Consider the following 14111-nt stretch of genomic DNA (forward strand, 5'->3'; position numbering starts at 1 on the left):
TTAAAACTACAGAATGAAATAGTCATGAATTCAGAGTTATTGAATGGTTTGTCATAAATAATTTTATCAAGTGTATTTTGTTTGGAAAAAAGGGATGGGAAAAGGTAAGTAGCCGCCGAGACCCTTCAGCAGGGCCCCCAGCATTTCAGTAACCTTATAAGGGAGTGGTTCTGGAAGCAGCGAGACATACGAAGTGAATCGTCGGTCATCAATACACGCACTCAGTACTGGAAGACTGCGACTGCACAGGACTTACAGAAAATTCTAACGGGGGATTCTCTGTTTTTAGATTGAAATCAGGGGAGAGCGCGAACGCAGTCCCCCACTACCACAAATTTTGCAGTCGAGTATCCCGCATTTGGGGACATCGCAGGCGTCAGCACACCCGAAGTGCAATGGGATAGCCTCGTCCTGGGAGAACCGCCTTAATGATCACGGTCTCTCCCCTGCCAGGTAAGTATGCTTTTTCTTCTCTGCCATCCGCATGCATGCTTAACCCACACCCCTCAATAATCAGGCGAACAAATCTGTTAAAGATCTATTTCCTATTATTCCACGTGCTCCTCCTAGACTACCGTTACCAGAAATGCCGCAAATCTAGATTATTTGATTAGCTGCTGTAGTTTACTGGTGAGAAATCCCAGACCTTAATCTGCATGTTTTCTAAAAAAGGAAATGTGCACCACGATTGGTTTTCAGCGACTGGTCGTTGCCGAACCCGACCGCACGGTGTCAGTGTTTTCCTTGAGGAAATGCAGGGAGCTGCCTGAGGCCCACAGGGTGAATGAAAGGGCAACCCCGTTCCCGGCCCCGCAGACCGAGATTGCGCTGGAAAGAGTGCAGGGGAGATTAGCCAGGATGTCGCAGGGGCAGTCAGCTTTTCACTTATGAGGGGAGACTGAACACAGGACAGCACCCGAACAGATCTTTTGGCTCAAAATGCCTGTGCACAGACATCCCACCCTGTTAAAAACGCCCCCCACCAAGTGGCAGTGCCAGTGATTTTTGCTTGCTGGTGCTATGGAGGGGCTGAATTAGTCAGTGATGATGCTGAGGGATGCACTGTATGGTAATATGTATTCACAAGGCCAGACGCGTGGCGTTAAAAAGTCAGTTTCAAGCATTATGTGCCTACTATAAATGCCTCTGTTAATTCACAAGCAACAGCAATTGATAGATCGAATATAGAAGTGAACTGTTACAGTGTCAACGGCATCGGAGACAACCTGGGCTACATGGAGCAGAAACAAAAAAACAAACAGAGCATCCGAGCAACAGCGGACAACGTGAATCACGCACCAATCCCGCAATCAGCGTCAAATGCGTGCTTTTCAACTGAAAAACACAAAATGAACCCACTGCTATTCGCATTACATAGACAGCAATGCCAAAAGATACATTGTTATGCAAGTCAAATAGGGCAAACAACAGATGCAAGGCTTTACCAGGAGTTGGACAAATCGTACTCTGACCATGCAATACCTCAATTAATTTGGCTATTGAATTTAAAACAAAAATCAACAGAATCACCCTTGGAAGTGTAAGCAAAACCAGTAGGCTTAATAGCAGTAAATGTAGTATTTTAGGGTTTGCAGGAAACATAAGGACTATGGGGTAGAAAATAACAATAATAATCAGAATTAACCTTGGCCCAAGTTTTTAAAAAATCAACTGCACTCACCATTAATGTTTTCAGAGAAGCACAATCTGTCTGTTGTTGTGATTGGTGGCGAAAGCATCAATGATTTTCTGGATGTCAAGTGCTTTGGTCCTCCGGCTGTTTATGGCCAACAGAGCCAAGTTGCTGTTCCGAGCATCGCCGCTTCTATTCCTTAAGTAGTTTTTGACACGTCTGAGGCAAGAGAAACTCCGTTCGCATGAGGCAGGCAGATGTAATAGGAAGAGTCAGTAATATGCAGATCAGTTTGCATAATTCTATAAATGCATCGCGGTAGGGTCTCGTTAGAGCTAGAAATTCCACTGTGTCATTCACTGTCTGTCCTTGCTTTTGTTTTGTTTCCAGCAGACGCTGAACCTGATGTCGCTCTGCAGTCAGGTTCACTTCAGTCACTGCATAGTATTCGGCAATTGGCCAATGACAATTCTTGTTGAGGAAGAACTTGTGTTTGGGACTGAATGGTGAGACTCCAGTCAGAACACCCCCAGTCTCAATTAAGAACAGTCTTTTCATTTCAGTCAGAAATCTGTCTATAACAGGATAGAAACAGTGGTTGCCAAGGTCATCAGAGGATGTGTCAGGTGTGCGTTCAGTTTGGGCCGCAAAAAACAGTGGTTGCCAAGGTCATCAGAGGATGTGTCAGGTGTGCGTTCAGTTTGGGCCGCAAAAACAAAATCATGTAGGCGGCGGGGTGGCTGGGCCTGTCTCCTTTCACGTGGTCTGCTCTGCATACCGGCCTTGTCGCACAGGTCCCGAGCTCTTGCCTGAATTTCACTCCATGATTCCTCTCCCTCTTTTGCTGAGAGTGCATCGATGACAGACTGAGCTAAGTCCACAGCGGATGAAAGTTCCAAACTGGGAGATAGTAGCTGGGCTGACATGAACTTGGTGACTGAGAATAAATCCTCAAACAGAGTGAGAAGTAAAGCAAACTGCTCGTCAATCAGTCCATTTACAGCTCTGACCTCCGTTTTCCTTCGTGCATTTGGTTGACTCATAATATCCTGTAGTGTAGTTAGAATGGCAGGGAGTGATTTCCTTATAGCCCACAAGGCTGTATACTGCCATGTCCAGCATGTATCTGACAATTTCTTCAACTTCACGGGCTGTACAGTTGATTCCAGTTCTCTCTGTTTTTTCATGAAAAGATCATGGGCAACAGAGTTGAAAATAAGTTGTAAAGCAGCTGCACAGTTTCAAAAAACTCACCCGCTTGTGGTACATTGCTCACAACATCCACAAAAACAAGGTTAAGTCTGTGAGCATGGCAGTGTATATATAATGCCTGCGGGACCTCTTTCCTGAACCTCTCTTGTACCTCGTTATTGCACCCGGACATCACTGTCATAACACTGACCTATGTAGGCGTTCTTATCAATAACACACTGGGCGTGTGTCTGTTCAATGCTTTTAAGAAGCGACTCTGCACCCAACCTTTCTGCTGGAGTGAAGTGCAAGAATTCTTCAAACACTGTTTCGTTATTCAGATACCGCACCACCACTGATATTTGCTCCTTTTTGCTCAAGTCTTTACTTTCATCCACCATGATGGCAAAATATCCAGCCTCCTTGATTTCTGCACTTATTTGACATCTGACCATATCTGCCATAATAGAAATAATTTCATTTTGGATATCGTGATGGGTGGATTTTGCATTTCCAGGATTGTCCTCTATTTTTTTAGCTACAGCCTTATCAAACTTCCTAATTACAGTGAGAAACTCAGCAAAGTTTCCCCTATTGCCAGATCCATCATTCTCCCGGTGTCCTCACTGGGCAATGCCTTGGCACGCAGTATAGTGTAGAGACACAACCACTGCTCTCATATACTCACAATTTTCTTGGACAATCTTTGCATGTCCTTTATCAAGCATATTTCCCAATCTTGAACCATCTTATTTTCTCAATCTGAATTCGGCCCAAGTCTCCATAGCAAACTTATGAGCTGCGCTTACATGGTGGGTTTTGAAAGCTGTTGTAGCTTTCCGTCAGTTGTGGTAACCGGTGACAGTGAAGGTAGACTCAGAATGGAACCCATGTCCTCCACACAGGAAATGCCTGCATGCGTAGCAGAATGTAGCATCTTTTGAGATTGAATATTCCAGCCAGGAGTACAGATCAAACCAGCCACAAATAAAACTCCTTCGCTGATTGCCAAACTGTTGCTTGCAGCGAAGGCTACTTTTTCAATGCTAGCCGACAGGGTCCTTCCTCAGGCTGCTGGCTAACATCGCTAACTGTATTCCCACTCGCACTAAGAGCAGCTACATCCACGTCCTCTTCCGAATCCCGCTCCAGTTCTTGTTCCTCTACTTCGCCCTCATACTCCTTCGATGAACTGCTGTTGTCCTCATCCCCACTTACTTCTTTCTGCATGTCAGTTTCAATTAAGACAGGCTCAGGCTGAGACACCACTGATTCCTCTGGATGAGGTTGTTTTCTGACTAAAAATCGATCCATTTTTCACGCCAACCAAAATAATGCACGTGCCAGGCCCACGCTCGCTTGTAAAAGCACAATGTGTGTGTGTCATCCGTTAGTCTCGTGAGACCATGGATCTGTGCCTGGATGTATACAATCAATCTCTCTCGTGAGTGAGAGTGAGTGACGTCACCTTAAGTGATCTTAGATCAGCTTAACTGATCTGAGGACAGCAACGGCAAGACATTGACAACGAACGAAGAAGCAGAAGTGTAGAGTGGATCTGACAGAGTTTATAACTTTATTGCTGTGTGGGTGCTATGGTAATTGGGGGCGCTGTTTCACTAGATCAGCTGGAGAAACAAGCTGTATTCAAAACTATACAGAGAAAGCAAAGCAGCTGCAGTTAATTTCTTGGTGGTGCTATTGCAATTTCTGCTGAGGCTATAGCCCCAGCTAGCACCACTTTAGCGCCACCCCTGCGCCCCCCGCAATCCCGTATCTCCCCCCCACGGTCGACCTCAAAGGTTGTTTAGTGATTTTGTCTAATGGGTAAACCAAGTTTGGTATATGCAGAAATGTGACATTAATATATGTACTCATATTATCATGTTTATTCTATTACAACTTTAAGCACGTCTACGGGGAGTTTGGCCTCATCATGTAGGACATCAGTACAGTAGCTCCTTAGCAGATTATTTGATTAGCTGCTGTAGTTTATTGTTAGCAATTCCCAGACCTTAATCTGCATGTTTGCTAAAAAAGGAAATGTGCGCCACGATTGGTTTTCAGCGACTGGTCGTTGCCGAACCCGACCGCACGGTGTCTGTGTTTTCCTTGAGGAAATGCAAGGAGCTGCCTGAGGCCCACAGGGTGAATGAACAGGCGACCCCGTCCCCGGCCCCGCAGACCAGGATTGCGCTGGAAAGGGTGAAGGGGAGATTAGCCAGGATGTTGCTGGAGCGGGGTCAGCTTTTCACTTATGCAGGGAGAGTGCGCAGAGGAGCAGATGTTTCGGCTCAAAATGCCTGTGCACAGACATCCCACCCTGCAAAAGCACCCCGCGCCCCCTCCAAGGGTGTATGTAATACTTTCTTTAGTGATTTTGTCTAATCTGTTAAACAAGTTGGGTGTCTGCAGAAATGTGACATTAATATATATACTTGTATTATCATGTTTATTCCATTACAATTTTAAGCAAGTCTACAGGGAGCTTGGCCTCATTACGTAGGACATCAATAGAGTAGCTCCTTAGTAGCTAGTCAGTTAGTTTAAATAATGTTAGCTATGCTAATGAACGAATGACACCTGTTAAACTCACCTCAACTTGTCTTTTACATTTTAACCCCCCATGGGCAATAGAAAAGTCACTCTTGCAAACAGTGCAGCAAGCAACCCTGTCATTATTTTTGAGGTCGACTGTAAAGCCCACCCACAGAGAAAACTGATAGGTCTACTTAGCAGGGGTCCCCAACCTTTTTTGCACCGCAGACCAGTTTAACATTGATAATATTCTTGCTGACAGGGGGGCTGGGGGAGGTGTGCGTTAATCACTACCGAATATAAGTGATAAATCAACTATATGTCACTTACAGGTGGCTAATCCACTCAATTTTGTTTCTAAAAGGGTTTATCTAACTAATTTAATATTAAACACACAGCGCATATTTTCCTCGTATGAACATATAAAATCATTGCAACTTTTCAGCCCAACATCATTTGCAAGCTCGAGGAGTTGATCTTCTTCCCACGCTGACATGGATGACACGTGGGTAATGACCTCGCATTCATTCAAGTTCAACAGTGGGCGTGACAGGGAATGAGGAACGATAGAAACAGCACAGAAACAGGCCCTTTGGCCCTTGGCTGTGCCGAACCATTTTCTGCCGAGTCCCACTGACCTGCAGATGGACCATATCCCTCCATACACCTCCCATCCATGTATCTGTCCAATTTATTCTTAAATGTTAAAAAAGAACCCGCATTTACCACCTCGTCTGGCAGCTCATTCCATACTCCCACCACTCTCTGTGTGAAGAAGCCCCCACTAATGTTCCCTTTAAACTTTTCCCCCCTCACCCTAAACCTATGTCCTCTGGTTTTTTTCTCCCCTTGCCTCAGTGGAAAAAGCCTGCTTGCATTCACTCTATCTATACCCACCATAATTTTATATACCTCTATCAAGCCTCCCCTCATTCTTCTACGCTCCAGGGAATAAAGTCCTAACCTATTCAACCTTTCTCTGTAACTGAGTTTCTCAAGTCCCGGCAACATCTTTGTAAACCTTCTCTGCACTCTTTCAACCTTATTTATATCCTTCCTATAATTTGGTGACTAAAACTGAACACAATACTCCAGATTCAGCCTCACCAATGCCTTATACAACCTCATCATAACATTCCAGCTCTTATACTCAATAAACAACACACATCAAAGTTGCTGGTGAACGCAGCAGGCCAAGCAGCATCTATAGGAAGAGGCGCAGTCGACGTTTCAGGCCGAGACCCTTCGTCAGGACTAACTGAAGGAAGAGTGAGTAAGGGATTTGAAAGCTGGAGGGGGAGGGGGAGATGCAAAATGATAGGAGAAGACAGGCAGGGGAGGGATAGAGCCGAGAGCTGGACAGGTGATAGGCAAAAGGGGATACGAGAGGATCATGGGACAGGAGGTCCGGGAAGAAAGACGGGGGGGGGTGACCCAGAGGATGGGCAAGAGGTATATTCAGAGGGACAGAGGGAGAAAAAGGAGAGTGAGAGAAAGAATGTGTGCATAAAAATGAGTAACAGATGGGGTACGAGGGGGAGGTGGGGCCTAGCAGAAGTTAGAGAAGTCAATGTTCATGCCATCAGGTTGGAGGCTACCCAGACGGAATATAAGGTGTTGTTCCTCCAACCTGAGCGTGGCTTCATCTTTACAGTAGAGGAGGCCGTGGATAGACATGTCAGAATGGGAATGGGATGTGGAATTAAAATGTGTGGCCACTGGGAGATCCTGCTTTCTCTGGCGGACAGAGCGTAGATGTTCAGCAAAGCGGTCTCCCAGTCTGCGTCGGGTCTCACCAATATATAAAAGGCCACATCGGGAGCACCGGACGCAGTATATCACCCCAGTCGACTCACAGGTGAAGTGATGCCTCACCTGGAAGGACTGTTTGGGGCCCTGAATGGTGGTAAGGGAGGAAGTGTAAGGGCATGTGTAGCACTTGTTCCGCTTACACGGATAAGTGCCAGGAGGGAGATCAGTGGGGAGGGATGGGGGGGACGAATGGACAAGGGAGTTGTGTAGGGAGCGATCCCTGCGGAATGCAGAGAGAGGGGGGGAGGGAAAGATGTGCTTAGTGGGGGGATCCCGTTGGAGGTGGCGGAAGTTACGGAGAATAATATGTTGGACCCGGAGGCTGGTGGGGTGGTAGGTGAGGACCAGGGGAACCCTATTCCTAGTGGGGTGGTGGGAGGATGGAGTGAGAGCAGATGTACGTGAAATGGGGGAGATGCGTTTAAGAGCAGAGTTGATAGTGGAGGAAGGGAAGCCCCTTTCTTTAAAAAATGAAGACATCTCCCTCGTCCTAGAATGAAAAGCCTCATCCTCAGAGCAGATGCGGTGGAGACGGAGGAATTGCGAGAAGGGGATGGCGTTTTTGCAAGAGACAGGGTGAGAAGAGGAATGGTCCAGATAGCTGTGAGAGTCAGTAGGCTTATAGTAGACATCAGTGGATAAGCTGTCTCCAGAGACAGAGACAGAAAGATCTAGAAAGGGGAGGGAGGTGTTGGAAATGGACCAGGTAAACTTGAGGGCAGGGTGAAAGTTGGAGTCAAAGTTAATGAAGTCAATGAGTTCTGCATGCGTGCAGGAAGCAGCGCCAATGCAGCGAAGGAAAAGTGGGGGACAGATACCAGAATAGGCACGGAACATAGATTGTTCCACAAACCCAACAAAAAGGCAGGCATAGCTAGGACCCATATGGGTGCCCATAGCTACACCTTTAGTTTGGAGGAAATGGGAGGAGCAAAAGGAGAAATTATTAAGAGTAAGGACTAATTCCGCTAGACGGAGCAGAGTGGTGGTAGAGGGGAACTGATTAGGTCTGGAATCCAAAAAGAAGCGTAGAGCTTTGAGACCTTCCTGATGGGGGATGCAAGTATATAAGGACTGGACATCCATGGTGAAAATAAAGCAGTGGGGGCCAGGGAACTTAAAATCATCGAAAAGTTTAAGAGCGTGAGAAGTGTCACGAACATAGGTCGGAAGGGATTGAACAAGGGGTGATAAAACCGTGTCGAAGTATGCAGAAACGAGTTCGGTGGGGCAGGAGCAAGCTGAGACAATAGGTCGGCCAGGACAGGCAGGTTTGTGGATCTTGGGTAGGGGGTAGAAACGGGAAGTGCGGGGTGTGGGAACTATAAGGTTGGTAGCAGTGGATGGGAGATCCCCTGAGCGGATAAAGTCGTTGATAGTGTGGGAGACAATGGCCTGGTGCTCCTTAGTGGGGTCACGATCGAGGGGTAAATAAGAGGAGGTATCCGCGAGTTGTCGCTGTGCCTCGGCAAGGTAGAGGTCAGTACGCCAGACTACAACAGCACCCCCTTTATCAGCGGGTTTAATAATGTTAGGATTAGTGCGGAGGGAGTGGAGAGCAGAGCGTTCCGAAGGAGTGAGGTTGGAATGGGGACAAGGTGCGGTGAAGTCGAGACGGTTGATGTCCCGTCGGCATTTGGCAATAAAGAGATCCAGAGCAGGCAGAAGACCAGAGCGGGGTGTCCATGAAGAAGAGGAGGGTTGAAGACGGGAGAAGGGGTCATCGGTGGGGGTGGAAGAGTCCTTGCCGAAGAAGTAGGCTCGGAGACGGAGACGGCGGAAGAAAAGTTCCGCATCGTGGCGAACACGGAACTCGCTGAGGTGTGGGCGAAGGGGGACAAACGTGAGGCCCTTACTGAGAACAGAGTGTTCTGCCTCCGACAGTTGAAGGTCGGAGGGGATGGTAAAGACCCGGCACGGATGAGAGCTGGGATCAGAGGGGGGAGGGGGGAGGCTGGGTATACTCAAGACTTTGATTAATAAAGGCCAATGTACCAAAAGCTCTCTTTACAACCCTATCTATCTGTGACGCCAACTTTAGGGAATTTTGTATCTGTATTCCCAAATCCCTCTGTTCCACTGCACTCCTCAGTGCCTTCCCATTAACCCTGTATGTTCTACGTTGGTTTGTACTTCCAACGTGCAATACCTCACACTTGTCAGTATTAAACTCCATCTGCCATTTTTCAGCCCATTTTTCCAGCTGGTCCAAGTCCCTCTGCAGGCTCTGAAAACCTTCCTCACTGTCTACTACACCTCCAATCTTTGTATCATCAGCAAACTTGCTGATCCAATTTATCACATTATCATCCAGATCATTGATATAGATGACAAATAACAATGGACCCAGCACTGATCCCTGTGGCACACCACTAGTCACAGGCCTCCACTTAGAGAAGCAATTCTCTACCACCACTCTCTGGCTTCTTCCATTGAGCCAATGTCTAATCCAATTTACCACCTCTCCATGTATACCTAGCGACTGAATTTTCCTAACTAACCTCCCATGCGTGACCTTATGAAAGGCCTTACTGAAGTCCATGTAGACAATATCCACTGCCTTCCCTTCATCCACTTTCCTGGTAACCTCCTCGAAAACCTCCAACAGTTTGGTCAAACGTGACCTACCACGCACAAAGCCATGTTGACTCTCCCTAATAAGTCCCTGTCTATCCAAATGCTTGCAGATTCTGTCTCTCAGTACGCCCTCCAATAACTTACCTACTACTGACGTTAAACTCACCGGCCTATAATTTCCCGGATTACTTTTCGATCCTTTTTTAAAGAACAGAACAACATGAGCCACTCTCCAATCCTCCGGCACCTCCCCCACAGACAGCGACATTTTAAATATTTCTGCCAGGGCTCCCGCAATTTCAACACTAGTCTCCTTCAAGGTCCGAGGGAACACTCTGTCAGGTCCCGGGGATTTATCCACTTTAATTTTCCTCAAGACAGCAAGCACCTCCTCCTTTTCAATCTGTACAGTTTCCATGATCTCACTACTTGATTCCCTCAATTTCATAGACTTCATGCCAGTTTCCTTAGTAAATACAGAGGCAAAAAACCTATTTAAGATCTCCCCCATTTCCTTTGGTTCCACACATAGCCGACCACTCTGAACTTCAAGAAGACCAATTTTATCCCTTACAATCCTTTTGCTATTAATATACTTGGATTATCCTTCACTTTGACTGCCAAGGCAACCTCATGTCTTCTTTTAGCCCTCCTGATTACTTTCTTAAGTATTTTCTTGCACTTCTTATACTCCTCAAGCACCTGATTTACTCCCCGTTTCCTGTACATTTCATACAACTCGCTCTTCTTCTTTATCAGAGTTGCAATATCCCTTGAGAACCAAGGTTCCTTATTCCTATTCAATTTGCCTTTTAATCCTGACAAGAACATACAAACTCTGCACTCTCAAAATTTCCCCTTTGAAGGCTTCCCACCTACCAATCACATCTTTGCCAGGGAACAACCTGTCCCAATCCACGCTTTTTAGATCCTTTCTCATTTCTTCAAATTTGGCCTTCTTCCAGTTCAGAACCTCAACCTTAGGACCAGATCTATCCTTCTCCATGATCAAATTGAAACGAATGGTGTTATGATCACTGGAACCAAAGTGCTCCCCTACACAGACTTCCGTCACTTGCCCCAACTCGTTTCCTAACAGGAGATCCAATATTGCATCCCCTCTAGTTGGTCCCTCTATATATTGATTTAGAAAACTTTCCTGAACACATTTTACAAACTCTAAAACATCTAGACCCCTAACAGTATGGGAGTCCCAATCAATGTATGGAAAATTAAAATCCCCTACCACCACAACTTTATGTTTCCTGCAGTTGCCTGCTAACTCTCTGCAGATTTGCTCTTCCAAGTCTCGTTGACTATTGGGTGGTCTGTAATACAATCCCACTAATGTGGCCATACCTTTCCTGTTTCTCAGCTCCACCCATAAGGACTCAGTAGACAAGCCCTCTAATCAGTCCTGCTTGAGCACTGCTGTAATATTTTCCCGAACAAGCAAAGCTACTCCCCCACCTTTCATTCCTCTGCCTCGATCACATCTGAAACATCGGAACCCTGGAATATTAAGCTGCCAGTCCTGCCCCTCCTGTAGCCAAGTTTCACTAATTGCTATAACATCATAATTCCACGTGTCAATCCACGCCCTCAACTCATCTGCCTTCCCTGCAATACTCCTAGCATTGAAATATATACACCTCAGAAGATTTTTACCACCACTCACAACCTTTCTATCAGCGGATTTGCTTAAACTTTCAACATCATTTATTTTCACCCCAGCCACACTGTCAGCTCCGGCACTCTGGTTCCCATCCCCCTGTAAATCCAGTTTAAAGCCTCCCCAATAGCACTAACAAACCTCCCTGAAAGGATATTGGTCCCCCTGTAGTTCAAGTGTAACCCGTCTCTCTTCTACAGGTCCCACCTGCCCCAGAAGAGGTCCCAATGATCCTGAAATCTGAAACCCTGCCCCCTAGACCAGTTCCTCAGCCACTTGTCCCTCCTCCATTCGGAGGAAATCTCTTAACCTCTTCTATAAGTGTTTCTCTTTAATTTTCAAGCTGTTGGGTTTTACCTCCATCTCCCGACAACTGAGAGAAATCCAGTGACGGGTCAGGTTAGATCTGTTTTCTTTGGGAGGGTAATGGTGATCATAAATGGGAGAGAGAGGCCCAGGTAGCATGGACAAGGTCATTGTTTACCCAGTGGACAGTCGAGTTCAAACCAGAGTTTACAAACGAGGGTTAGTGGGGCCTGAGAGTGAACTTCATCCCCCAGAGGGTGGTTGGAATCTGGAAATTTGTTGTCTGAGAGGGTGGTGCATTTGAAAGTTCAAAGTAAGATTTATTATCAGAGTACATACAAGTCACCACAGAGACACCCCGAGATACTCAGCAAATGTATAAAATAGTAACTGTAAGTAGGATCAATGAAAGATCAAGTGGAGCATACAAGGCAGCAAACTGTTCAAATGTAAATCTATATATCTATTTACCTTTTGCAATAAATAATGAGAGCATGAAATAACAAGATAAAGAGTCCTTAAAGTGAGACACCTTTGTATGATATTTTCAGGACTAGGAGTTTGAAGGGATTTGTTTCTGGCACATTCTCGACTGCAGGAGTACGTGCTGAGGGACGCACTGAAACTCGGTGCAGACACCGCAAGGGCCCGGTGGGGAAGGACCACAGTATAGGTTTCTCCACTCGTGGGAGTGGGAGGGGTCGGGGGCGGGGAGTATACCCCTCAACAATGAAATGAGATGGTAAGCTGAACTACTGGAGAGCCACGTGGATGACTATAAATATGGATATGTACTGTGTATAATGGAAACGTATGTAAAGGATGAAAAGTTATTGAATGGTTTATTGTATATATTTATTTTTGAATAAAGTATATTTTGAAATTTGTTTTGTGGCAGCAGAACATTGCAATACATCATAAGTTTTAAAACTTTGTATAGAATACGATAAGAAATACATATAAAATAAATGAAATAATTATTGCAGAATGGCGGCAAAATATTGTGAGTTAGTGGGCTTGAGGTCAGAATTCTGATGGCAGGGAGGAAGAAGTTGTTCCTGAAAAGTTGGGTGTGTGTTTTCTGGCTCCTGTGGCTCCTGTACCTCCTCCTTGAAAGTCAGGCAGTATCTATGTTGGGAAAATGAACAGTGGACCAACAGCAGACTGTAAGCAGAAACTCATCCAATCCACTGGCAACAAGTATCCTGCTCATGGACTTTATCTCTTGGCCTGAGGACCAAGTTAAACTATTTTACCACAGAGAGATATTCCTGCATTAACGCCGTGTTGATTGGCGCCTGTGGTATTTAAAACTGTCTCCCTTAAATAGTGAACTTCCTCTGCCCTCTACAATAGAACATGGAGGATTGAATACGGGGTGGAAAAAATACTCCAAGGGACAAAAGATGCTGTGATCAGCACCAACATACTTTAAGTGTCGGCTGAAGTCAGCATCTGCAGAGGGAAATGGACAGTCGACGTTTCGGATTAGACAGACCCTTGATCTCGAGGTTTCAACTCTGTCCCGAAACCCAGCATTTCAGTAACTTACAAGGGAGTGGTTCTGGAAGCAGCGAGACATACGAAGTGAACCGTCGGTCGTCAATACACGCACTCAGTACTGGAAGACTGCACAGGACTTGCAGAAAATTCTAACGGGGGATTCTCTGTTTTTAGATTAGAAATCAGGGGAGAGCGCGAACGCAGTCCCCCACTACCACAAATTTTGCATTCGAGTATCCCGCATTTGGGGACATCGCAGGCGTCAGCACACCCGAAGTGCAATGGGATAGCCTCGTCCTGGGAGAACCGCCTTAATGATCACGGTCTCTCCCCTGCCAGGTAAGTATGCTTCTTCTTCTCTGCCATCCGCATGCATGCTTAACCCACACCCCTCAATAATCAGGCGAACAAATCTGTTAAAGATCTATTTCCTACTATTCCACGTGCTCCTCCTGGAATACCGTTACCACAAATGCCGGAAATCTAGATTATTTGATTAGCTGCTGTAGTTTACTGGTGAGAAATCCCAGACCTGAATCTGCATGTTTTCTAAAAAAGGAAATGTGCACCACGATTGGTTTTCAGCGACTGGTCGTTGCCGAACCCGACCGCACGGTGTCAGTGTTTTCCTTGAGGAAATGCAGGGAGCTTCCTGAGGCCCACAGGGTGAATGAAAAGCCGGCCCCATCCCCGGCCCCGCAGACCGGGATTGCGCTGGAAAGGGTGCAGGGGAGATTAGCCAGGATGTCGCAGGGGGGGTCAGCTTTTCACTTATGAGGGGAGACTGAACACAGGACAGCACCCGAACGGATATTTCGGCTCAAAATGCCTGTGCACAGACATCCCACCCTGCAAAAAACGCTCACCCCCCACCCCGCC

At 46.3% G+C, this 14111-nt stretch overlaps 2 non-coding genes across 2 annotated transcripts; both read right to left on the minus strand.

The window, feature by feature from the left end:
- Window positions 1-297: 297 nt before the first annotated feature.
- Window positions 298-461, minus strand: LOC134347363 (U1 spliceosomal RNA). Its single transcript, XR_010018119.1, has one exon. It is a non-coding gene; the product is annotated as a U1 spliceosomal RNA (small nuclear RNA).
- A 12954-nt stretch (window positions 462-13415) lies between these two features.
- LOC134347378 (U1 spliceosomal RNA) lies at window positions 13416-13579 on the minus strand. The gene has a single exon (XR_010018134.1). It is a non-coding gene; the product is annotated as a U1 spliceosomal RNA (small nuclear RNA).
- Between the last annotated feature and the right edge of the window lie 532 nt (window positions 13580-14111).

This window comes from Mobula hypostoma, chromosome 5, assembly GCF_963921235.1.
Source record: "Mobula hypostoma chromosome 5, sMobHyp1.1, whole genome shotgun sequence".
Lineage (NCBI taxonomy): Eukaryota > Metazoa > Chordata > Chondrichthyes > Myliobatiformes > Myliobatidae > Mobula > Mobula hypostoma.